Source organism: Bison bison, unplaced genomic scaffold (genome assembly GCF_000754665.1).
Source record: "Bison bison bison isolate TAMUID 2011002044 unplaced genomic scaffold, Bison_UMD1.0 scf7180017864123, whole genome shotgun sequence".
In the NCBI taxonomy this organism is placed as follows: Eukaryota; Metazoa; Chordata; class Mammalia; order Artiodactyla; family Bovidae; genus Bison; species Bison bison.
This window is the reverse complement of record NW_011494695.1, coordinates 599,267-607,209: the sequence shown is the minus strand read 5'-3', so window position 1 is coordinate 607,209 and position 7,943 is coordinate 599,267.

Genomic DNA, 7,943 nt, shown 5'->3' with positions numbered 1-7,943 from the left:
AAGGCAGAGCTGCTCAAACCCTTCTTTTGTAGGTCCACACAGCCTTCTTCTCTAGTCCAGCAACTGAGTCATTGCTACAGCAGATAGATTAGCCACATTCTGACCAAAGTATGCTCTGATCAATTGCTGAAATGTAAAGGAGAAGCCAAAAGTAAGAAGGCAATGTATGTATTTAAGATAGAGGGATGGATCATTACACGTAGTATCAGACTATTGGCCAGTGGCCAGAGAATATAAGAGACTACATCTGCAAGCTCTTCTCCCAACAAGTTGCAGAGAGGCACAGACCCTATGTCCTTTTTTTTTTTAATATTTATTTTTATTTATTTGGCTGTGCTGGGTCTTAGTCATGGCATGTGGGATCTAGTTCCCTGACCAGGGATCGAACCCATGCCCCCTGCATTGGGAGTATGGAGTCTTAGCCACTGGACCAGAAGGGAAGTCTCTCTTATATCTTTTTAAATAAAAGGGAAGAGTCAGGCCCATACCCGAGGTAGAATCAGAGGGAAGAACTCACAATGCTTATAGAAGGTAAGTAGTTGAAACTAGATTTCCATCTAAATCAAGAAAGTAGTAGAAAGGAAAAGAGAAAGATAGCAAAAGTTAATGAGATGGGAAAAAATACATTAGAAATCAGCCATGCAAAACACTGGTTCTTTGAAAAGATTCAAACATTGATGCAAACATTGGTAAGCCTTCATAAGATGATTAAGAGTAAGTTAAGTAAGGCTTCAGTAAGATGAAAAAAAGTGAAGGCAAAACCAAGCAATACCAGTAGTGAAAGGAGAGACATAATTATGATGCTGTGAATCTTAAAAAGATATCAGGAATGTATTTAATTATATCATGCCAATAAATTTGAAACCATATGAAATGGGCAACTCCTTGAAAAATACGATGTACCAAACTAACCCCAAAACACCTAGAACATGTTCTATAATCTGTAAGAAATTAAATCAGAAGTCTAAAATCCTTCACTCTCAAATCCCAGATCTGTTAGCTTTACTGGCAAGATCTACAGAACTCTGGTAAAGCCAATATCACCATCATACCCAAAGTTTCTGAGAATGTAAGGCCTGTATAACTATGGATCTGAAACCAGAGAAAAACAATGTGAAAAAAACAAAAGGTTTTCTAGTTAATATCACATATGAACATTTATTACAAACTATTTAAATAAAATATTAGCAAACCAAATCTAGCAGGTTAGATTTAAATCACAAATGTGAAATTGATTTGTCATTAGAAAATCAATTAAAATAACTCACTTTAATAAATTAAAAAAAAAAATTCATATGATCATTTCAATAGATGCACCCAAAAAAGCATTTGTCAAAATTCAACATCATTTTATCATAAAACACTCTTTGCAAAATAAGGATAGAAGAATACTCTATTGATCTGAAAAGGTCACTTGTGGAGAAAAAAAAAAACTATAGCAAATATCATTCTACATGTGAAATGTTAAATGCTTTCCTTTTGAGATGGGAACAAAGGGACAAGGATGCCTGAAATTGCATCTATTCAATATTGTACTGAAGGTTCTAGCCAGTGCAGAAAAGCAAGGAAAAGAAATAAAAATTACAAGTATCAAACAGAGAGAAACAAAGTTGTCATTATTTACAGATAATAAAATTGTGTCATAGAGATTCAAACGATCCTACAGACAAATTATTTTAACTAATAAAGGTGTTAGCAAAATTTTAAATACAAAATCAGTTTCTAGAAACCAGCTGTGTTTTGATATAATCAAAGAAACAAAAAGTTAATATCATTTACAATGTAATTTTTAAAGTATTTAACAAAAATGCATGAGACTTTAAATAGGGAAAACTGTAAAAACTTAATTAAAAATACATTAATGTAAACCAATCATCAATCAATTAAAAATAAATAAATATTTTTTAAAACAGAATGGAGAGAGAACTGAAAAAATAAATAAAAATACATCAAGAATATCTAAATAGATGAGCTATAGAATGTTCATAGATTGAAAGATTGAATTTTGTTGCTATATAAGTTCCTCAAATTGATTGATAGATTTAATGCAACTCTGATTAAAAACCATATATGTATTTTGTAGGATGTGATAAGCTGATGTTAAAATGTATATGGAAATGCAAAGAATAGCCAAGACACTCTTGCAGACGATTAAGCTGAAAGAATTTTCCCCACTGTATGTCAAAATACCAGACAGGAATAGAGAAGTCACTAGTGGAATTAACAGTGAGCCCAGGGCAGACCCAATTACACATGGACATTTGATATATAATAAAACCAGCACTGTTTTGGGGAAGGGATAAGCTTTGCAGTAAGTTGATGCTGGAATAATTTGGTATCCATGGGGGAAAAAATGTGAAATGGAATCCCTCCCTCTTACTATGGCTTCCCTGGTGGCTCAGATGGTAAAGAGTCTGCCTGCAGTGCAGGAGACCCAGGTTCGATCCCTGGGTCAGGAAGATCCCCTGGAGAAGGGAATGGCAACCCACTCCAGTAGTCTTGCCTGGAAAAACTCATGGACAGAGGAGCCTTGCAGGCTACAGTCCATGGGATTGCAAAGAATCAGACACGACTGAGCAAATTCACTTTCACCTCTTACTATACACAAATAAAAGCTCCATGTATATTAACTCTAAATGTCAAGTCATTTAAAAGATCACTTATAAAGAAAATATAGAAAGCTCACAGTAAGGAAGAATTTCTTAAACAAGACATAAAAAGTTCTAACCATAAAATAAAATGCTAACAAATTTCCTGACATTTAAACTAAGTGTCCAAGACAGTGAAAAGAGCCATCTCCTACAAATTAGGAGATATTTGTAACACATATAATCAGCAGATGACTTACCTCTAGAATCTATAAAGGCCCTCTGATAATAAAAAGACAAACAATTGAATAGAATCATGAGCAAAGTATTTGAGCTTGCACTTTAGAAAAAAAGATATCCAAATCACCAATGACTATAAAAAGAAGCTTATTGCGCATTAGGGAAATTCACTAAAACCATGGTGAGATGCCATTACACATCTATCAGATAGACAAATATTTATAAGTCTGATATTACCAGGTACTGGCAAGGATGAGTAAGAACTCACACACACTGCTAGTGGGAGGCATAACAGGAGATCACTTTGAGAAACAGTTTAATAATGCCTAATAAAGTTGACTAGGCACATACCCTTCAACCCCAACTCTACCCCAGGGGCTACACCCTGGGTAAACTTGCGTATGGACCTAGAGAGACATGTACAAGAATGTCCACAGAAATTTTGTTTTTCATAGCCCCAGACTCAAATCAGCCTAAATGTTCATGAGTAATAGAATGAATAAACAGCTGTGGAACACTGCTCATCAAAGAAAACCAATGAACTTCAGCCACACAAAATAACAGTGGAGATGTTTCTCAAACAGGATATTTAACAAAAGAAGCAAGACACCTAAGAAAATACCTACTATGTTTCTATTTTGCACAGAGTTCAAAACTGGACAACACTGAACACTATATTGTTCAAGCATACAGGCATAGGTTGTGTTTCAGGTAGTGCTGTCAAAGCAAACCATGCAAAAACTTGGTACATTAAGACATCAGTGATTCTATGTGCTCACAATCCTGTGTCAGGAATTTGCACAGAGCACACCAGGAATGGCTCATATCTGCTCTACGCTGTCTGGAACCTCAATTGGGGTGACTCAGACATCTGGGGGCAGACTGAGACCGCTTAATTGGCAGTGGAGGAGGGACCGGCACATAAGTGTGGAACTTTGGCTACCTTGGGCTCCCTGACAACATGGTGGTCTCAGAGTTTCAAGAGGAAATATTCCAGAAGAACCCATCCCAATATTCAGTTCAGTTCACTTTAGTCGCTCAGTCACATCCGACTCTTTGCAACCCCATGAACTACAGCATGCCAAGCCTCCCTGTCCATCACCAACTCCCTGAGTTTACTCAAACTCATGTCCATTGAGACAGGGATGCCATTCAACCATCTCATCCTGTTGTCCAATTCTCTTGCCGCCTTCAAATTTTCCCAGCATCAGGATCTTTTCAAATGAGTCAGTTCTTTGCATCAGGTGGCCACAGTACTGCAGTTTCAGCTTTAGCATCAGTCCTTCCAATGAATATTCAAGACCGATTTCCTTTAGGATGGACTGGTTTGATCTCCTTACAGTCAAGGGACTCTCAAGAGTCTTCTCCAACAGCACAGTTCAAAAGCATCAATTCTTCCACACTCTGCTTTCTTTACAGTCCAACTCTCACATCCATACATGACTACTGGAAAAATAGCCTTGACTAGACAGATCTTTGTTGGCAAAGCAATGTCTCTGCTTTTTAATATGCTGTCTAGGTTGGTCATAACTTTTCTTCTAAGGAGTAAGCGTCTTTTAATTTCAAGGCTGCAGTCACCATCTGCAGTGATTTTGGAGCACAAAAAAATAGTCTGTCACTGTTTCCATTGTTTCCCCATCTATTTGCCATGAAGTAATGACACCAAATGCCATGCTCCTCATTTTCTGAATGTTGAGCTTTAAGCCAACTTTTTCACTCTCCTCTCTCACTTTCATTAGGAAGCTCTTTAGTTCTTCACTTTCTGCCATAAGGGTGGTGTCATCTGCATATCTGAGGTTATTGATATTTCTCCTGGCAATCTTGATTCCAGCTTATGCTTCTTCCAGCCCAGCGTTTCTCATGATGTACTCTGCATAGAAGTTAAATAAGCAGGGTGACAATATACAGCCTTGATGTACTCCTTTTCCTATTTGGAAACAGCCTGTTGTTCCATGTCCAGTTCTAACTGTTGCTTCCTGACCTGCATACAGATTTCTTAGGAGGCAGGTCAGGTGCTCCGGTATTCCCATCTCTTGAAGAAGTTTCCACACTTCGTTGTGATCCACACAGTCAAAGGCTTTGGTGTAGTCAATAAAGCAGAAATAGATGTTTCCTGGAACTCTCTTGCTTTTTCGATGATCCAACGGATGTTGGTAATTTGATCTCTTGTTCCTCTGCCTTTTCTAAATCCACCTTGAACATCTGGAAGTTCATGGTTCACGTATTGCTGAAGCCTGGCTTGGAGAATTTTGAGCATTACTTTACTAGCGTGTGAGATGAGTGCAATTGTACGGTAGTTTAAGCATTCTTTGGCATTGCCTTTCTTTGGGATTGGAATGAAAACTGACCTTTTCCAGTCCTGTGGCCACTGCTGAGTTTTCCAAATTTGCTGGCATATTGAGTGCAGCACTTTCACAGCATCATCTTTTAGGATTTGAAATAGCTCAACTGGAATTCCATCACTTCCATGAGCTTTGTTCATAGTGATGCTTCCTAAGGCCCACTTGACTTCTCATTCCAGGATATCTGGCTCTAGGTGAGTGATCATACTATTGTGACTATCTGGGTCATGAAGATCTTTTCTGAAGTTCTTCCTAATGTTTAAGCACTTGTCAAATGTTTGTTTCAGTTCAGTTCACTCCACTCAGCTGTGTCTGACTCTTTGTGACCCCATGGACTGCAACTCACCAGGCCTCCCTGTCCATCAACTCCCAGAGCTTGCTCAAACACATGTCCACTGAGCAGGTGATGCCATCAAATCATCTCATCCTCTGACGTCCCCTTCTCCTCCTGCCTTCAATCTTTTCTAGCATCAGAGTCTTTTCCAATGTGTCAGGGCCCAAAGTATTGGAGCTTCATTTTCAGCATCAGTCCTTCCAATCATGCTTATTACTGTTCCATCAGCCAAATCAACTCATATGGAGACAGATCCAAAAGTCAGCATGCTATGGGACTGCATAAGGGCTGATTAGGGGGAGCCATGGTTCATTGTGGGGGGGCCACCAATATAATGCTCCACCACAGCTGGTAAAGTGAAAGAATAATTTTCTCAAAAGTAATGGCTACCTTTAGGAAGAAAGGGGGATCCAATTAGGCAGAAGTATAAAGGGAGTGTCTAAAACATTGGCAATGTTCTATTTCTAAATGGATGCGTAGTTAACACAGAGTTTACTTTATTCTTCTTCTTTATCAGTTCCACATGGCACAGCATTATGCAGCCATTAAAATTTACATTTGTATACTTTCAAATAATCTATAATGGAATGTTGACATATTTCATTAAGTGAAAAACAGAGAGATATGTATGTATATTGTAAAGATCCCAACCATGTACCAGAAATGTTGGAAAGAATAAGCTTTCATGCCACTGGTTGATTTAAGCTTTCTTTTCATATTTTTCTATGTTTTCCAAATTTTCTTCTTCTATATTTCTATATGTCTATATTTTCTATGCTTTCCAATATTAAACTCATGGCTTTTAGAATCCTTAAAACTTTATGGAGGTAAAAAATAAGAATTACTGCTCCCACGAAGTGAGGGATACCAACAACCCTGGCACTTCCCTTGGGAGTTTCAGGCTACCAGCAGTTAATTTCTGGTGCATGAGATGTCCCTGGCTCTTCAGAATAGACTGATAAAAATGAAATCAGAACCACTTGAATTAGTTCTCAGTCATGAATAGTACTGCCAAGTCCTCGATTTTGGTTCTCCAATGGAAACTGTCAGTCAGAGAGGGAAAGGGGCAGAAGGGACAGAGAGTGATGAATTAAGGTGTCTTGCAGCCTCTCTATTTTGAATCATGAGATACCAAGGATTCGGCAGCGTGGGCTTTTTCTGCAGGTAATCTACAAATGTTCCTTCTCCTCTGACTTATAATTGGAGGAAGTTAACTCGAAGACCTATGGGAAGTTACAGAGGAGGAGGGGAAGGCAGCAATAACCTAATAAATTAAAAGCTTGGAACTCTGATATCCAACTCATTCACTGCATGGCTTTGTACACGTTACTTAACCTCTTTGTGCCTTAGTTTCCCCATCTCTAAAATGGGGCCACAATAATGCTACCCCACAGGGTAGCTGTGAGGATTAAATGAGATAATATATGTAAAGGGCTTGCCACAGAGCTTGACTCATCAAAAGCCTTCAGTGAACAGCTCTTCCCACTGCCAGTCTGCATGAGGCACTCACATATGTCAAAGCAGATACTAATACATGGTATAAAATGGGCCAGCTCTCCAAGAGCTCACATACATTGACTATCAACTATCATATATAAGCCTCATGATACCTGGGAATTAGATATTATTATTCCCATTGTACAGATGGAAAAAGAATTGGAAGATCTGAGGTCCCCGCCAAAGCCACAGAGTTCCTGAACAGTTCCTAAAAAAATAGAGCAGATCCTCCCCAAACGTCTGATTTCAAGTTTGTTCATGTCCTTCCTCTTGGTGGGAGGGCTCCCTGGTATAGTTGGAGCCAGTGATGATTAAACTGCCTCACCCAGAGGAGCCAAGTGACTTATCTCATCACCTGCCATCAAACATCCCTGGAGAAGAGAAATTGGAAAAGAGCATTCCCCCCAATGTTCACAGAAACTCTGCCTAAAAAAAAAAAAAAATTCAGTCCCCCCAACCAGAGTATGAAATCCTCCCCAAATACTTCATTTTATACTTCTAAGGAATGTCATCTCCCAGAATTCCCTTTCTCAGCCTGAAGCACATTGTCAAATCCCTGGGTATTTTATGCAAAAGACTCAGAGAATTCAGGTTTTCCTGGGTGCTTTTTCCTCCAAGGAGCAGATTTTGCACACTGGAATGAATAGGCTTCAAATTACACAAGCAGCAAGACTAACATCTTCTGCTAATAATGCTCGGAGGGGTTCGAGTTCCCAATGGGCTATTATTCATAGGAAGACTTTGACTATACTCAGAGTCTCAAAAGTACTTGACTGATCTGAATTAATTAAGCCACATAAACCTCCTAAGAGGAAGAGAGAAGGCAGGGGAAAAAAAAAAGAAGAGGGAGAATGATGGTAAAGTTTTTCCAGATACTGAGACAAACCTCCCCCAGGGTCTGGTAATATTACAGGAGGCAACCCTTACTACCCCAGCCAATGA